The sequence below is a fragment of the Macaca fascicularis genome, chromosome 11 (genome assembly GCF_037993035.2).
Source record: "Macaca fascicularis isolate 582-1 chromosome 11, T2T-MFA8v1.1".
In the NCBI taxonomy this organism is placed as follows: domain Eukaryota; kingdom Metazoa; phylum Chordata; class Mammalia; order Primates; family Cercopithecidae; genus Macaca; species Macaca fascicularis.
The window spans coordinates 23,280,840-23,299,981 of record NC_088385.1 but is presented as its reverse complement, the minus strand read 5'-3'; the positions used below and the strand labels follow the sequence as shown (position 1 = coordinate 23,299,981).

Sequence of the window (19,142 nt, the reverse complement as noted above, 5' to 3'; positions counted from 1 at the left end):
TTTCTCTTCCCAAGAGCAAGTGAAATGATGCCACTCCTCTGCAATGTCTTTACCAGAATAAAATCCGCGCTCCTCCATATTCCAGCACCGGCTTCCAGGCTGTTTCTCACTGCTGCCTTCAGGACCTCTTATCATAACACTCTTGTCCTTGCTCCACTGATGCGCCCTCACCTGTGAGATTTACGCTTGCTGTTTCTTCTGCTTGGACTGCATTTCCCTCAGCCATCCACATGGTTCTCATTTCCTTGCTTCTTTCAGAGAACTAAGCAATCGCCCCCTTATCAGTTTGTATCTCTCTGATCCACCTATATAAGATAGCACACATCCCCCATAACTACCTACATCTAACACTCAGTCTGCTTTTCTTCACAGCATTTATTCCTCCAAATACATTATTAGCTAGTAGCATGAAATTTTAAATGAATAGAAGATCTACCTCTTCTTAACCGGAATTCTAACTGCTTAGGGTAGAGTCTGGCACATAGTAGGCAAAGAACGAATGGTCCCTAAAAAGTACTGACAAATCAAGAAGAGAATAAGATGATGTAGACCTGGCATCCAGGACACAAACTCCAGTGGTAACAAGAACACCGTCCCCACTACTCACCATGCTTGTTCCCGACCTTCCTCGAATGTGAGATTACCTCTAAGAATTAGCCTTCTTGCTAATTGTTGGCTTAGATACCATGAACTATAACACATAATGAAGCTGGAGGAAAGCAGAAAAAATAATGTCTTCCCTCACCCCATCTGAAAACAGTCAACACACGATTCCTCACTCAGTAGGCACTCAATAATACATGACTGTCTGAAAGTACAACCATTTTTATTTTACTAGAGAGGAAAGCAGAACGAGACAGATGACATTTTCTCACGACTTGAGCTTATACATTTGGAAGGAAGAAAGCAGTTGTAGTAAGAGAGGCAGACTCTTCAAATTCTCACAAAACACAAATTCCTAGTTTTGCTTTGGATGGGAAGGGCTTCATTTCAGGCACGTTGGGGGAGAAAGGGCAAAGGGAAAAATGCTCAGACTATGCTATTTTTAAGCTATTTGGTAAGAATGGCTATTTTTCCCTCTGATATTCTTGAACCACCCAAACGTCATGTTTCCATGCACTGCTGTCTGGACGTTATCAAAGGCACGGCTCTGAGGTGAAAGGAAGGAGTCAGTCATATGCTCATCTTCTCACATGCTGCTACCACTGCTGACTTTTTTAAAAGCTTTGTGACCTAGAAAGGAGATGTACGGTATGAATGATGCACGGACTGCAGAGAGCATAGGGCGTCATCAGTCTATTTATACCTCCAGGAAGGAAAAAATGAGTACAGGGCAATGGCTCTATATTCCAAGGACTGAGTATGCAAAGATTATCTGGAAGAAACAATAAACACCACAGTGAGGGCGGCATTTATGTCGTCAGTGAGAAAGAAAACGTGAGGCCATATTCTCGTGTTCCTTGATCGTTCCAAAATTCTGTTGACTTTTAAAGAATTTCAAGTTGATCCCCTGATATGTCCCATGACTGCATAAAGCATCCCAAATCTGAGTTAAAGACACTGCCACCCACATTTTAATACAGCTTCACCTCATATGTGCATATGTATTTACATTTAGCTATAATCGATAGTCATTTGGATATACTATAAGTCCCGAGGGAAAGTTTTTCAGGGGGTTAAGAAAGTATCTGGAAAATCCTTACAGTTACTTATGTTACTTAACTCCAAAAAGGGGGAAAATGAGATTTACTCAGATTTGTACAATATGATACAAAAAAAAAAAAAAATTCTCAAGGTGTGTAGTTCATTTATTTCCCTTAAGATGTGAAATCTTTCCAGGACAAAGCAGGGGACAAGCACCCCGGCCCAGCTGCTAACAGTTATTCCTGCATCACTAGAAAATTTAATGCCAGGCTTTACCTCTCAACTTCCATTTGTTTCTAATGTAAGCAGTATAACATGGAGCCTAACAGAAATGATGTTCTGAAACGTACCCATTTTGCTCTTTTGCCACCCGTTTATTTGTGCAATTACTGCCAATTTCACTTGCTTTGGAGTTATTTTACTAGCAGTGGCGATGGGTTTGATGACAGCTGGCCACAGTATGAGGTGTTTTCTAAGGCTTGACATTAGGTATTTCCTAGTGCAAAATTTACTGATCCCACATAGGCTCCAACCTAGAGCTAGGATTCCTTAATGGAACACAAACTGATTTACTTTGAATACACTCAAGCTTCACAGCAAACACTTCCTGTTTCTATTACTGTCCAAGTCTTCTTACCATGTCTGAGGCAGACAATTTAAGACTTGATTCCTCACCCTTTCCCTTCATCTGCTGAAATCCCATTTAGTTTTAATGCACCAGGCATGCACTGGTATTTCATCCTATGCACTCCTTCCACAGCCTGACCTATAAAGGGCTGACACTGAGTCTTGGCTTGTTCGGATCAGAGAGAATTAACACTTTTATTTCTTTAATTTCAAAAGCTTCCAAGGTAACTTTTGAGCTTCTAAATGCCAATCAATTGTTGTCAAGACAATTATATTCTTAAACCAGCTGCTACATATAGGAAACACAGAGACTGACAGAAACCCAATGAATTTAGAATTCAGATAACAGTAAGTTTATCTGATTGACTATGCTTCTCAAAATGTAAATGGATGATACAAATTAACACAAGCAATTCATTTTATTTGGTTTGGGTTTGGTTTTTGAATGGGTTTGTGGGTTTAAGAGGCATTGCCCTTTGTTGTTTATATGTATTCAGTGTCAGAAAGGAAAAGTGAGCAGTGTGAAGTCTTCTTAGATGGAAGACAGGTTTAAAGGTTTAATGCACGGGGAAAACTGATATTCATGATGGACAGGTCAGGAGCTGGAGAGCAGGGATAAAGAAAGCAGAAAAGAAAACTCAGCTACAGGTACTCTGTAAGTGAAACTAACAGGTACTTGATAAATATTGGCTGGTTGATTACACAATGGAGGGGAAAGGAACAGCATGCTGTATCATCTTTAAACACTCCTCTACATGTACCACACTACTATGAATAGGAAATCGTTTTCCCTGTGCTCAATAATTGTAGAGCTCTCTTGTCTCTTAACTTTTTGCTACATAAACCAGCCCTGCAAGGTCCTCCCTCCTTCTTTTCCTTCTCTCATATTGCCACGGGGGAGCTCACCAAAGGAGTCTGCCTTCAAATGGAGATAAACCTAGCACAAACAAAATCAGTTGTGCTGTCAATAGGTTACTGAAGTACAAATATTCGGAGGGAGTTTCAAACAATTTGGCAAATTTTCTGAGAGGCAGAGTGATGATGTTCCATAAGAAAATTTACTAAATGAAAATAAGTAGAATAATACCTATTTCTCTTTTCAAAAAGAAATTTCATTTTCATGGAATTAGGGGTTTTTATGATTTCCATATTTAATCCATAACTTATGCTAATGCCTCTGTTTATAATTTTCAACATAATTACTGTGGGGCAAAAGAAAGCAAAGGGACCTACACAGACATATTTAATGTACACACAGCAAATGAAAATAGTCTTATGCAATTTTTAAAAAGCTAGTCAAAAAAAATGACTAGTCAAATTTTTTGAAGGAAACAGATATTTCTTTTGATTTCCTAATTTTATGTCTGTATCCTAAGTCACACTGACAGTCATCATTCATTCTAAAAAAAAAAAATGAGGTATTACCTAAATAGCTTATGTCAGCATTAATTGTTAAATAAGTACATTTGTAATTCCTCCTGTCACCCATATCCCCTTACATATCTATGCAGATAGTCAAGCTCCTATATCCAAGTTAGGAGTTAGGAATACAGTGGTATAGTTTATCAATATCCACAGATAGGACAGGGTAAGATTTCCTCTCATTTAACATTTATATTAAATCTCCCTCAAATCAATTTCTATATAATTTCTTGCAAAAAGAAATAAAAACCAGCAGTTAGTGCTGACAAATTAAACTAGGGGCAAATACATACTAAATATATACATTTATATATTTACATTTGTATATGTATATTTATATATACATTTATGTATTTTACACCTATACAGGAGCATTTCATTGTAGAATTTTGACTCATTCAGACTCTGTTCACTACCATTGACTGATAAATTATTTATGAAAGATGATCATGACCTCCCTTAAAAAAAAAGGATCCCTCAAAGCATGATATATTTCTAAGAATAATGCAACCTATTTTCTGTGACACTGCTTTGTTCTTCAACACTATCAGTGGATGGACGATATAGTTTTAAACACATTTTTGTGCCACGGCCATGAAATGCTCGCATTTATTGCTTTAAATCTAAGCATATGCTTCAATATTCAGTGTTTTCAACTGAGATGATGATTTTAAAAGACACAATCTCACATCTTTAGGATTTTTTCAGTTTTCACTTCCAAACTACAACATTTGACTTGACACTTTTACCAACTACTAGTGAACATAAATTTTCTAAAGAATTGTCTTATAATTTCAGATCTTTAACACACTGCAGTGCTGTTAACTATTTCCATGTGTCTCCCACTTTCAGCCACGTGGTAGCTTCCCTGTCTCCTTGACATTTGGTGAGGCCATGCGGGGTCAGTGAAATGTATGCACAAGTGGAACGCATCACTACCAGCCAGAAGTGCTAAGAACCAGCGTGTGACTACCATGTTCTCTCCCTCTCCTAAGTGATTGTGAAAGCACATGTCAAGTGGAGCTTCCTTCAGAGGTAACTGTGATAAGCAGAGTCTTCCTTTCAATCTACACAAACAAGAGGGAAATCTTTTTTGTTGTAAGCCATTACAATATTTGTGGTGGTTGTTACTGCAAGATAGCTTAGCCTATCCTAACTAATAGACAAAACAGGTCATGGTTATGGGTCACACACTGGAAATTTGGGGAAACAATTACATTAGATAATTGTAAAACCATTTTAATATGGAATAGATAGTGTCAATGATTGAATTCCATTTTGGTGTAGAACTGCATATCTGGAAACAGATTTTCAAATTTTTATGAAAAAGAGGGTTAATAAGCAGTTCAATATTTCACAATAAATGACAAAAGCAGAGCAGAATAGATGGACCCAGAAATGCAAAACGGTCATCCAGGAGGAGGCACTAACCTCAGGAAAAGCAGAGGAAGACAGCAAGGAGATTTCAGAGAAAGGAAAGTAGTTACAAATGAAGCTATAGAGATTGGCAGGGCCTTGTACATCACGGAAAGAACAAGAAATGCATGCTATGGGCCCTGGGAGCCCTGTAGGATTGTAAGCACATGTACTATACGATCAGACCTGTAATTCCAAATGGTTTGTCTCGGTAGTTTAAAGGCAGGGTTAAAGAGAAGGATGGGTGAGATGAGACAGAATAATTGGGAGGAACACATTACTCACTCTGCTCAAAAACATCCTATGAGTGACCACAGCTTACAGAATGAAATATCCATCCTTCCCTCTGTTACCAAATACCAACATCAGGGAACAGAGATTGGTGGTCAAGACCCCAGTCCCTGGTTTCCAGTTCATCTGCTTCCACATAATAGTTGTATCATGTCCTGAATTCTTTATCCATACATATCTACTTCTTAGGTTTACCATGAAGGTGAAATAATTTATGTAAAATGCTTATTTTGGCAAAGTACCTGGCTCTTAGTGAGAATTAACTTGTCAATCTAATGCATTTTATGACTCATGACATAATTGCACTATTCTTCTTCAATACCATATTTTTTTTTTACTCTTCTGCTCCTAATGATGTTGCCTTTGACTATGTCTTTCTCAGGTCTCTCCCTGTTCAAATTCCACTCACCCTTCAGAACCCACACAATGACTATCTTCTCCATGAAGGATCCTACTCAATGACTACTCTACTCCATGAATGCTCCCTTTGCCTCAGGAAATAATCTCTTTCAAGTCTGAACTATAACAGTTTCTAATTGCTTCATGCTACTTAATTATATATTATTTCAGAATTTATTTTTCTCAATTATGTTCTATTTTTCCTTTAACCAGTATTTCTTCTTATGTATCCACTATACTCCCAACAGTACTTTGTGGTAGTGCCTTGAACTTACTGAGCTTCACTGTTGAATAATTCAAGGAATTAGATCCAATCCTAGCATATAATTTCATTATAATTCATTTGTATGATACATAATGTTTTATGCACGTGTCAGAAACAGTTTCACAAAACGGGTAGTTTTCTCCCTCCTTTTACTTATAAATAATCAAAGGTGAGATAGGTGAAGTCATTCTAAAATGGCATGGCATATTGATCAGGAATCTCAAAAGAATATATCCATTTCTGATGGAAAAGCTCTAGCTCCAGGAGCAGAAAGGGAAGAAAGCTAAGCTTCCACAGTGAGTTAGATCACATTCTTCATTCCACAGGCATAAAGATGTCACAAAGTAGATAAGGGTCCTTGTAAACAACTGGCTGTTAACAAATAGTTTTATTTTTCCCCAGACTCCACCACCAAGTAAACCTACTGTTCCTTGATACCCTTTGTCCAGGCTGTAGTAAACAAGTACTCAAGAAGTGTTACATAAGTGATGTGACTTATTGAGAAACAGATTTGTACTTGAAAAGAAATATGAATAGAGTTGAACTTGGCCCTTGTAGTTTGATCATTGTAACGTGAAAAAGATACAGTCTATCCCAGTTCTTTTGGCTTAAGTGAGCAAATAAAATTAAAAGGGACTTGGAGAATAATTTTGCTTACTACTCTGATTTCAACTTTTCTGAAATAGGCTTTGAATATTAACGTCTACTTCACAAACTTTTCACTACACTCAGTCGCAAGCAACTCACAGGATCACGGAGCCATGCCACCAATTTCTTTTTCCTTATAATTACATTAAAGTTTAAGTCTTTTGGGGGCCAAAAATCAAATCCTAACTACTCCTTGTAAAACCTGGAGCAGGGCAATATCCTACACACCATCACTTTTTCATACCTCACCACACTGTTAACTCTTTGAAATGTCCCTTGCACAGGTTTCTCTCACACACATTAGACTCAGAGCTTAATCAGATTTCCTTGGATCTTACACCATACAATGACTTTTAAATTGTCATCATTTTTATACAGTACCCAAATAAAAACAATCAAAGAATGTACACAGAACAATTATGGATTTTGAACATTGATATCAACTTAGATATTGATATCAAAATATGTAGGGAAATTATCATTTATGTAGAGTTATTTAACCAAAAAATGTTGTCACAAAAGCAAAGCTCTGCTAGATAGTGTTAGCTGTCTGTTCCTATTTTTTCCAGACTGACTTATGCAATATCCTGATGTTTAGAACTATTCTGTCATGGAAAATCTGTCTCTAGGGTGGGGCGAGAGGAGGGTGTCCCATTTTCTTTTTAAAGTTATAATAAGAAGCAGACAAACAATATAATAAACTTGTACTTTGCAAACATTTTGCAAACGCATTGCAAGGCTACAAGGTAAAGACAGAAATATGCATGTTAAAATAAAAACTTAGCAGACACCCATGTTGCTCACAGCATGAACAATACATTAAAATCAAAACATTTTGCCTTATAAGCAGTCAGCAATAACCAGTGATCTGAATATTTTTAAGTGCAATAGGTCATACATCAAATGGAGTTTATTTCATTTTCCTCAAATGCTACTGTGGACATTTAAAGACTATTAAGAAATAATAATTTCCCTTTTCATGAAGATAAAGAATCAATGAGTATAATAAAACTTCATTCAGGTTTTTGCCTTTTCTATGTTGACTACATGATATGTGGATATAAACAGACAAAATTCATACTGAATGTCATAAATCAATGTTAGGAAAAAGTAAATTTAAAGTACCTTTGCAACTGAGTCTTGGTCTCTTCAAAAAGTGAACCTTTCTGCTTTTATCCCTTTTCTTGCAAAGCTAAGAAAAGCCCTTTTTAAAAGTCCTATTGTTATTTTCTGGATTATTACAGAAAAATTATATTTTGAAGCTAAAGATTTCATTTTTTTAACATTCAAAACTGACTTAAGGATGGAACATATTGGTCAGGCACAGCGACTCACAACTGTAATCCCAGCACTTTGACAGGCTGAGGCAGGCAGATCACTTGAGATCAGGAGTTTGAGACCAGCCTGGCCAACATGGTGAAACCCCATCTTCACTAAAAATACAAAAACATTAGCCAGGCATGGTGGTATGTGCCTATAGTCCCAGCCACTCGGGAGGCTGAAACAGGAGAATCGCTTTAACCTGAGAGGTGGAGGCAGGAGAATTGCTTGAACCTGGGAAGTGGAGGTTGCAGTGAGCCAATATTGTGCCACTGCACTTCAGCCTGGGAGACAAAGCAAGACTCCATCTCACAAGAAAAAAAAAAAAAGAAAAAGAAAAAGAAAAAGAAAAAAAGGCAACATCTTAAGTGACAAGAGAATCCAAGAATCATGGGTCTGTATCAGTGACTGAAAGTCATTACTGGACTAGAAGCAAGGCACATCTCTGAACTTTAGTTGTGTCAGAGGAAACATGCTAACTCACATCATAGTAAGTCCATATCCTGTGTGATAAAGATATTATAACAGAAAGCTAAATCACTCCAACATTTCTACTTCACAGTATGTGCCTGAATGCATACCATATTTGCCTCTACTATATTTTGCACTGCTTTTTAAATGAATAACTTTTGAACCATATTTTCTCATATTACTAAATCACTAAGTGCAATGTCAACATCTGAAAATAATTATTTCTGTGTATTCACATAACCTTGGAATGCTGAGAAACGTATTTGGCTTGAGACACAGCATAACAGCCATGACAACTCCGCCTTAACATTATATACAGCAGACTTCCTTAAGGGAGGAATTACCATGTGGTTAAAGCCTTATAGTAAACACTGAAAATTGAAATTTTAGGGGGCTGAACACCTGTGGATACTTAAGAGCTTCCTTAAAAGATAAATAGCTGTAACTTAGAGCACTCTGGAGAAAATGGAACTAATTCTTTTTAGCAACAATCTACAGCCAAGAATAGGAAGAATTCTCCAGAGAGAATCAGCTATCGGAGACCCCCAAGAAAGGTCTTAACATTCGCAATAGCCTTGCACAGGGCGGCTTTGTACAACAATTGTAACAAAATGATTTCCTGCTTTGATTGGTTATCTTATTGGAAAAAAAAAATTATTTTTCTTTATATAAAAGAGGTTTATCTAAAATTTGGGGAAAATAGCTTTATTTAATATAAACAACCCTCAATTTAGTTTGCTTCAACCTTTCAAGCTATGCACTTAAAGGCATGTCTACTAGGATAAAGTGTTAGCTGTGTGAGTACAAGTCCATTTCCATTATAGGCCTTGATAAAGTTTGGATACATTACCCCCCTAAATCTCATGTTGAATTGTAATCCCCAGTGTTGGAGGTAGGGCCCGATTAGAGGTGATGAAATCATGGGAGCAGGTTTCTCATGAATGACTTGGTGCTGTTATCATATTAGTAAGTTTGTTCTCCCAAAATCTGGTTGTTTATGACTGCGTGGCACCCCCCGTGTTCACTTTGCTCCCTTTCTCACCATGCGACACACCTGCTCCTGCTTCCCTTCTGCCATGAGTAAAAACTTCCAGAGGCCTCCCCAAAAGCCAAGCAGAGGCCAGCTTGTACAGTCTGCAGAACCATGAGCCAATTAAGCCTCTTTTCTTTATAATTTACCCAGCCTCAGGTATGGGTAAATGCCTCTTTTCTTTATAATTTACCCAATCTTAGGTATGCAAGAATGGCCTAACCCATAATACTAGTAGCACATAGTAGGGATATGATCAATATATGTTAAACAATTGAATGAAGGCTGAGTCTGATGCAACACAGGTTCCCAAACGCTGGTCATAACGAACTTTTAACTAATTTATAGCAAAATTGGAAAAATAAAGCCTGAAATTTTTGTCATGAGCCATCCACTCATCTCTAATCTCAAAGTTGATTTATCGCACATCATCCAACACTCTCAACTTTGTTCAGTAGCACAGTCCAGATGTGTAGTCAATACTCAAAGGAATCAGATAGCATCAAACACACATACACACACACACACACACACACACACACAATCTTAAATTTTACCCAGGACTCCAGGCAGGAGGGAAAAAGAAAAGAGGAAAAAGAAGAAAAGTCGTAATTATTAAAACTGTAGAGGAGGTATGATTAAAAATTAGCTGTATCATCCTGCAAAGAAAAGCAGTGTTCTAAGGGGAAAGCTAGTTCAGTATCATTTAATCCTAAACCTTGCCATGGCTGGAAGTGAGGGCTAATTTGCAATTACATGTAAAAGGTTTGGGTGTCTGAAGAACTACGTCCAATTTTCAAATACGCACATTATCTTTATGGAAGATTTAAGCCTCCCTTGCTCTCAATTCCCCTCTACAAGAGAAAAAGAATATGTTTTATAAAACCACCTGATCTCTTGAGAATGTACATTTCCTGGAACTGGGATGAGGCAGAGTAAGGCAGTCCTTATCCACTTCCCTCAGAGAGCAAAGGTGACTAGAAACTAGAATCTTGGAGACGAAATCATTCATATCTCCTGATAAACTCCCAGTTCCTCTCACTAAATATTTTTCTCCCTAATCCCACACACTATAACTGTCAGTCATTTCTGGTCTGTTATTCCAATATGAGCAGTCTGACTTAAGTGCCATAAAAGTCTTGGGAAAAAAACATTTTTGAACACTGGTGGGCTCAGGGGACTGATAATGGAATATGAACCTTTCACCCCTAAAATGGTTCCTTGGGAACAGAAAGCAGCATAGTCATTTTTTTCTTTTTTTTCTTTTTTTTTTTTTTTAGTATAGCCCCTCTCCCCCACCCAATCCCCCATTCTCCCAGGTGGTGCTAAAACATCTAGCAGCTGCTGTGATGGAAGCTGTAACTTCCTAAAGAGTCTTTTGGAATGATCAGGGTAGTTTTAGAAATCTGTCAACTTCTCTGCTTAGGAAAATTTGCATACAATAAATGTGGGGATTTTCTTAAAATGCAGATTTTGATCCAGTCATCTGGAGTGGAACCTGAGACGCTGCATTTCTACTAGCTCCCAGGTAATGCTGATTCTGTTGTCAAGTCTTACTTTGAGTAACAAGGATCAATCCCACCTTTACCTGTGTAATTAAATTTGAGGAACACCAGAAAAATTCCTCCCACACCAAAAATCTCAATCTTGCCCATCTAAAGCAATACAAGAAATTAAAAAAAAAAAAAAAAAAAAAAAAAAGCAGGGGTGGGATGGGGAGAACAAAGTTCAGTTTCCCTTATTTAAATTGTTTGCCCAGCTCTGACACTATATTGTACTAATAATGGTTAGTCCACACTTGTGGTCTAAAATTTAATCACCCCAGCTTTGTGCCTGTATTACAGTATGAACGCAACTGAGCATTTCTCATGTGATCCTTATAAGAGCTGTGAGTTAAGCAGAGCAAACAGAACTACCATTTTAGAAAAGGAGAAAATAGATTGGTCAAGGTAAGCAACTTACTCATGGCCTCCTTACTAGCAATAATTAGATCCAGGAACCATACTCAAATATTTGACTCCCAAGTCTAGAGCATGTCCATAGTAATAGTACTTTTCCTATCACCAATCTTCCTACCTCCCAAATTTTCTTTGACATTGTTACACTATTGTCCCAGTAGTTGTATAACCAGGAAAAAAAAAAGGAGTATCAATGGAATATGGGGTTGTTCCAGGTTCACTATTTCAGTACATATTGCACCTTAGATGATTTTTTTTTTTTTTTTTTTTGCGACAGAGTCTCGCTCTGTCACCCAAGTTGGAGTGCAGTGGCCCTATCTCTGCTCACTGCAAGCTCTTCCTCCTGAGTTCACGCCATTCTCCTGCCTCAGCCTCCCAAGTAGCTGGGACTACAGGTGCCCGCCACCATGCCCAGCTAATTTTTTATATTTTTAGTAGAGACGGGGTTTCACCGTGTTAGCCAGGATGGTCTCAAACTCCTGACCTCATGATCCGCCTGCCTCAGCCTCCCAAAGTGCTGGGATTACAGGCGTGAGCCACCGCGCCCGGCCAGATGATTTTTTTTTAATCTGGAAGACAAGCCTAAATTCTACTGAATGACATAGAAGAATTAAGACTCTAAGATTTCCTTCAACAGCAGAGGAATATTTTTAATCAACCTGAATACAAATGTTGGTCAGAGATAATCGATGTTAGTAATGGAATGAAAATGTTCTATGACCAAGAATCGCACAGTGACTCTATAGTAACAAGGAATGCGGTGGGGATTCCCTATGACAGGGTGAGAAATGAGAAGTACCTCCAAGTTCAAGGCCCCCCAGGACATCTCTGCTTTGTTTGCTGCTGTGCTCCAGCATGCAGGAAAATGCTTACTATGTAGTAGGTGCTCCATACATATTTTAAAATCAAATGAATACCTGAAGCCTTACTTCAACAATACGCAATGTAATAAATGCTGAAATGTCTTTAAACATGGAACCCTCATTTCTTTCTTAGTGGATTCTTTTTCACATTAATATGAATGAAAAGTTGCTTTAAAGTTTTTAATCCTTGGGATAACTAGAGACATTTTGCTCTTCCCAAACTAAAAATTACTCTGCAGTATCTGAAAAAATAGGATCCCAATGGAATAAATCCCACTCTATACAAATAGCATATTGACTCAAATAAGGGAAAGCCAAGGGCTCATATTGTTTTCAAGTCTATTCTTCATGATATTGTGGGAGTTTAATTTCTGATATCTCCCTAGATCTTAGCTCAGTCAGCATTTCATGAAATAAATACAGTTTCTTCTCAGCCCCACTTAGTTCCCCTTCTTAGATGTCATATGATTTTATATGTATTTGCTTTACCTGTCCCTGCCACTAGACTATACTCCCTCTCAGCACAGGGATCAGGGCTGCTTTTGTTAACAGGTGTAGTCCTCACACCTGCCTGGTCCTGATCTTTACCAGGTCTAGGAGTTACTAAAAGCTAGCAAACACTTTCTAAAAACATTTCATTCTAAACGGCCTCCCTGGCTCTCCCCTTAAATGAAGACAGATAACAACAGAGGTTTTTTCTACAGTTTGAATACACACAATACCCCACACAAATTCAAAGCCCCTATAGAATTTCCACAGAAACAAATTCCAAGTTTCCAACATTGCAAATGCATGCTCCCATCCTGGTCCAGAGAGGATTTAGGGTGCAGGCAATCAAAAGTCATCAGCAAAAACAGGTAGCAGTCAAGACTATTATAAGAGAAATTCAGCTGAAATGCAGGGAAAAAAAATAGTCACCTTCAATAGTAAAGTCTTGATTTGACAAATCAACAAAGATAAAGCATGTTAATGGTATTTTAAAAGAATACTAATGTTGCACATTATTTTAACAATGTGGGAGCCTAACACCACCTACATCAGAAACACTGAGTCTCAGGAAGAACAAATCAAATTCAAGTTAAATGAGACCTGATCTCAGAGTGGAAATAAGTAATTGATCACCCAATTTTTCTACTAGTAATTCTTATTCAGTATTAGAGTGGGAGAAGATGACTATACTTAAAACATTGGGACCATGTAGGAATTTTATCTACACGTGATCTCTCTCCACAATCCATCTATGAGAAATTACAGTATCTTTGAAGTCTTAAGAAACATTCTACAACAATGAATCTGAAGGCAAAATTGTGACAGAGAAGACATATATTCTGTCTATGTAGTTGCAGAACTATCCTTCCAGCAGTACATGCTCTTCTTAACCTTCCTAAAATGACATTTTGTATATTTTTTTTTAAAAACTTATGCTGTTCTTAAAATTCTGACAGTAAAATATGTACAGTATTTATAAAAAGTTAACTTGAGTCTTGAATTTATTAAAAACCAAATTGCAGATAAAATAAATTAGAAATAAACAGCTTCCTTGAGAGAGCAGTGTCAATGTTTGTCAAAATTTTCACATATTTAAAGTCATCTTACACATAGAGACCCCAAGCAGTACCCAAGATAATAATATATATAATATACATATCTATATATAATATATATTATATATATAATAATATACATTATCACTAATTGCTGTAATTACCAAGCCTGTGTGCCACTTTCATATCCTATATATCTCAACTTTTTTTCTACATCATAATGTATTCTCAGAGTGCAATGAACACTTGTCTTGTTTCATTTCATTTCAGGAACACATAGTCTCCAGTTTTTCTAAGGGGCAGGGTGAGCTGTCCATAATCTTTCTCCCTTCCTGGGGTGTTTTATTCCTCTCCCATGTGAGCCGGTGTCACAGGTCTGCTGTGTCCCACCAAAGTTTGGTTGTACAGTGATCCCACTGCCCTTTGAAGTGAATACTTCAAAAAAGATCAGTCAGGTTAATAAAAGGAGGATTTTTGGAGGCTGCTAGGAAAGTTCTTCCTCACTCTTCATCTATTCATTGTTACGGTTGAATATGAGGTTCAGAGGTGCTTCAATTACATTGTTTCATTTAGAGGAGGGCAGCATCAAGAGAATTCCTGAGAAAATGGAGCCAGAACTTCTTGATGGAGTCACCCTTAAGACCTTCTAGACTTCCATCTGTGAGATAATATACTTTGGTTATTAAAATGTATATCATTTTTAGTTGGGTTTTCTACTCCAGTACAAAAAAAAAAGCATACTGAAAGATAAGTTTTTATTACTTAATAACCATTTACCTAAGTTTCAAGAACAAGTTCTTCTAGTAAATGCCGTAATAAATTGAATATTGCTTTTGAAATGTAACACAGGTTTTAAAAAATATTGCTCAGAAAGTAGGTGAAATAAACTAAGAAATTTGCACTCTGAATTTTTATGAAGGTATGGAAAAAGGAAAGAAGAGAAAAATAATTGAAGCTCTTCCTCTTTTTTTGACCTACTTTATTAAGGTATGATTGACATACAAAAAGCTATACATATTAAATATATACAACTTGATGAGTTTGGAGATAAGCATATACTTGTGAAACCATCACCACTATCTGTGCCATAAACCTATCCATCACCTCCAGAAGTTTCCTCCCATCTTTTTTTATGATAAGAACAAAACATAAAATCTACCCTCTTTTTAAGTCTACAACACAGTATGTACTGTTAACTGTCAGCAATATACTGCACAGATCTTTAGAACTTACTCATATCTTGTATAACCAAAACTGTTTACCCTTTGACTAACACCTCCCCATTTCACCCTCTTCACTTTTTAGGAAATTTTCCAGGATCTCATATAAGCCCAGAAACATAGTAAGAATTCAACAATATCTAGAAAGTAAATTATTTATTATTTGCTTTTCTGTCATTGAAAGGAGTGTCTAAATATCTGGTAAACCAGGAAATCAGAGCCATGCCACTTTTCTGTGACTTTCAGCAATAATTTAACCACCTTAGGGCCTTTACTTGTTTCTCCATAAATAAAAACATCTTTTCTAGTTCAAATATTTCATTATCATTGGCACATTATCACTGCTTTTGGCAAAAGATTTGCAAAAAAAGGAACCATGCTGTTAAGCAATCATTTTAAAAGTGATTACAGATTAATACTTGAAGTCAGGTCACCAGGCTACTTAATTTCATTTGTTTTAAAATTTTGCCTTAATACTCAGCAAACAAAAACTTATGAACCTTACAACAACTGCAAAATGTGTTATTAAACTATTAAATAAACATATTTTCTTTCAAAAGGTTTATACACAATTGAGAAGATAGGGCACATAGTGATCTTTGATTCTATGATTTCTTTTAGTTTCTGTTCTTCAAATTAATTTCAAATAATTGAAGAATAATATAATACCATGAAAAATTCAGATATACTATAGGTACATATACATCAAAATAGCAGTGAGGAATGTGTACGTGCACGTGTGCGTGTGTGTGTTTTACTGACTAGTCACTATTTGACAGGCAAGGCCCAGTTTCCTAACACTTAATTCTTTTGATTGAATTTAATCCTCACAGTAACTTAAATGCCCCCAACTTAAACATAAGGACCATTCTCAGAAAGGCAGCTAAGGAAACTAACGTCATGAAACTAATAAAATCCTTTCTCTCCACGATCTCTTAAGATCGTGTATACAATCCTCATACTCTCAAACGATGAGAACTTTTTCCCACATGAACAAACATGGCGGAACAACATTTCTGTGAAGAACAACAAAAAAATTATCCGATAAACCGAATGGAAAAACTTCTCAGAAATTAAAATATACAAAACCTTTTTTTTTTCTTTTTGGTTCATTCATTCTCCCTACAGCCTTATTTCATTCTGTATCTTTTATTCTGAAAATATATAATCAACCTGTTTCAGACATAGTTATAGAACGGCAAACACATAAATATGTAAACTTTATATTGGGGTAGTAATAAAGATGGGCAGATAATATTTCTTCCCACAAATGAGACAAACTGAGGGAAATATTACTCTCTCAGAACTTGGTGGATGGAATAGAGATTTTTAGAAAATCTTCCAACAAACCAGAATATTTAACTATTGTGCCAGTAACTGCAGTCCAGAAAGGGTGACTTGCCTGGAACTGAGGAGTAAGATATCTGTAGCCCTGTATAAGAACATGGATTTAAAGAAGTTTTTACAATAAACTTATCCCTCTCCACAAAGAAGTAAAGCAACAACAACAACAAAAAAAGAGGCCAAAAATATTACCTTCACTACAACAGGATTCTTCTAAGCACAGTGAAACTGTGTTTATATATACTAAAAGTGGAGAACTGAAGGGCTCAGGAATTCAGGCTGCAGCCAATGCTTCTATACACACCAGGTTACAAATCATGGAAAAATGCAGTATTTTAGAATAAAATGCAAAATTTCTATATAGTAGCCCATCTCAACTTTGCTTCCTTTCATGGTTTTACAAATATTCCTTCCAGGGCACTGTTTTACATTTTGCTCTTCAACAGGAAGATAATGCCCCCTGCCCCCAAAACAATTAAAAATTGAGTAATTCATCTCTAAAAGAGGCAATTTTGCTTCAGACAAAAGAAAAACTAGTTAACAAAACAGAGGACTCATTTAAGGTATGATGTTTATCAAGAACTAAGGGATGATATCAAATCATTGATATCAGCAAAAACTTCCTTGATTAAAACAAATACCTTTCTGAAGTTTCTCTTCCTTTAGGGATAGATACTTCTGGATGAAAAATTAAAAAAAAAATGACTGCCTTCAAAAATTTTTAACGTGCACTCTTTCTCAAAGGCCAGTTATTTGGATTAACTTTGATAGACAATGAAACAATAATGCTCAGCCATAAATATTTTAATCTTTTTAAACTATGTTTAAGCAGTAGAGTCACCTTGAAGGAGTTTCTCCGATTAAGTGCACTGTTCTCTTAAAATGCCTTTGTACAAATATGTTCACTTCAGAAAGCGACAGTGGCAAACAGTTAAATACCATATGCTACAAGTCATGGAAAAAAAGAGTTTAACTACAGTTCACATAAAACTGAGAACTCAAAGAAAGGTTATTTTGAAAACATACACAAAGAAATTTTGAAAACATTTAAGGCTTTTCAGAGTTCAAGCCTACAACCGTGTGGCAAAATGTAGCAGATGTTGGCATTTGGGTGCTGGAGGGATGTCAAAATGACATAAAAAAAAATCAGTGTCTAAGATGTATGGAACATGGATTTGATGTTTTCGTATCTGAAACAAAATAAGAAACTGAAATGATGAAGGTAAAAAATAAAACATCAACAATAACTGCAAAAAAATAAACACACTTTTCTATTGCCCAGATCTATATATTTCAACTTTCTCTTTCATAATCCCTCACCTCCTAGCATGTTTTGAATGCAGCAGGTGCTAACTAAGGTATTCAGAGATATCTACCTTCTAAATTAAAGTGAGTCTATTATATTACTTAGAACCATTTCTCTACCCCACAGAGTTAGTTTGGTGGAGATTGCTCTAGGCTTAGGAGAGCAAGTCACAGAGCTTCAGAAACACTGATGTGATCAATGCAATATTCACAACTAAACAGCCTTGCATTCAAAAGGTTCTTCATACCACTATTCTCTCAAATTTTTCACCATTTGAAAAAGGGCTGTAGCCTGCAGCACTCTACCAGGGAACAATTTGAGGCAAGGGTTAATAATAAGATAACACAGTCAAAAGAGTAACTGAAGAAAAAAAGAAGGAAAACAGAAGCCAAACCCACGTATGCTATTTTTCTGACCTCTATTTATCAATAGAACATATGGGCTTAATTGTAGATGTCAACTTTACAGGATTGAGGAATACCTAGAAACCCCGTAAACCAATTCACTATGTTATGTATTTCATCTTCACATCATTTCCTTTACTGGAGGTATAAATGTATAGAGATTTTGAGAGTTCTGTTTTATGCATTTTTTTGCAAATTCAACTTCACAAAAGTGTGCTATGTTTACTTTGTGTTAAGCGTTGTATATGTATGTAAAAACATTGAAATTTTCTCAATAAATGAAGAGATGTTCTTTTGTACATTTGCATTTGTGAAATATAAAATTTCTTGAGATCTCAGCTCTTTGGGTGACTACATATACTTTGGTAACCTATTACAGTTTTTGATGGATCTTGTCAAAAGAATTAGGTTGTTCATTATATTATTTCAGATGACCGAAGTTAGAAAGCTGTTGCACACAATTATCAATCATAGTGATACGCGTTTATACATTGTCCTTTTTTGACCTACTTCTTTATAAGGTCAGTTCATCGTCTCATAACTATTATACCAGTATGACTGTCATTAGCATACTTCAGCGTTTATGTGTGCAAAAGTATGTATGCTGTTATTGCATATTTTGTTGTGCAAAGTGGCCTATATTCTATTTTTACATTTCTTAACTAAATCCTCTTTTTAAAATATAAATAAATACCTTTAAAATTTTAGGCAGGGTGCGGTGTTTCACACCTGTAATCCCAGCACTTTGGGAGGTCGAGGCGGGCAGATCATGAGGTCAGGAGATCCAGACCATCCTGGCAAACACAGTGAAACCCCATCTCTACTAAAAATACAAAAAATTAGCCGAGCATGGTGGCGGGCGCCTGTAGGGCCAGCTACTCGGGAGGCTGAGGCAGGAGAAAGGCATGAACTCGGGAGGCGGAGCTTGCAGTAAGCTGAGATCACGCCACTGCACTCCAGCCTGGGCGAT

General features: G+C 36.6%; 1 protein-coding gene across 1 annotated transcript in view; it reads right to left on the bottom strand.

Moving 5' to 3' along the window:
• The window catches only part of PDE3A (phosphodiesterase 3A), a 315,011-nt gene that overhangs the window by 237,881 nt on the left and 57,988 nt on the right, over positions 1–19,142 (bottom strand). The window lies entirely within an intron of this gene.